General features: G+C 60.2%; 1 protein-coding gene across 1 annotated transcript in view; it reads right to left on the bottom strand.

Annotated features, from left to right (window-relative positions):
• LOC104490913 (complement C1q tumor necrosis factor-related protein 1-like) overlaps nt 1–327 on the bottom strand; it is a 9,576-nt gene that overhangs the window by 8,803 nt on the left and 446 nt on the right. The window lies entirely within an intron of this gene.

The following is a 327-nucleotide window of genomic DNA, read 5'->3' as shown; positions in this document are numbered from 1 at the left end:
TTTCCCCCGCCCTGGGCCCTTGTGGCGGCGGGGAGCCTGTATCAGCTCTGGCACTGTCCCCGTCCCGCTGCTCAGCCACGGCTAAGAGCAAAACCAGACTAGGAGAAAGCGTCGCTCTGGAGTGCTCAGTGAGACGAGGAGGGTTAGCAGGAACAAATTACAGCCAGCTCAGCAGTAACCTGGCCTTGCACTCTTTTCTCCTGCTGCAGCGAAGCAGAAAAAGCGAGACGAAGCAGCTCGGGCAGAGACCCCCTTTTTATGGCTCGCCCCAGCAGCCTGCTTCTGCAGGGTGGGAGCGCTCTGTTCCCCAGAGCAATGGCATTCCCC

The sequence above is a fragment of the Buceros rhinoceros genome, unplaced genomic scaffold, assembly GCF_000710305.1.
Source record: "Buceros rhinoceros silvestris isolate BGI_N320 unplaced genomic scaffold, ASM71030v1 scaffold8283, whole genome shotgun sequence".
Taxonomy (NCBI): domain Eukaryota; kingdom Metazoa; phylum Chordata; class Aves; order Bucerotiformes; family Bucerotidae; genus Buceros; species Buceros rhinoceros.
The sequence above is the reverse complement of the archived record's forward strand: the minus strand, read 5'-3'. Positions and strand labels throughout refer to the sequence as shown.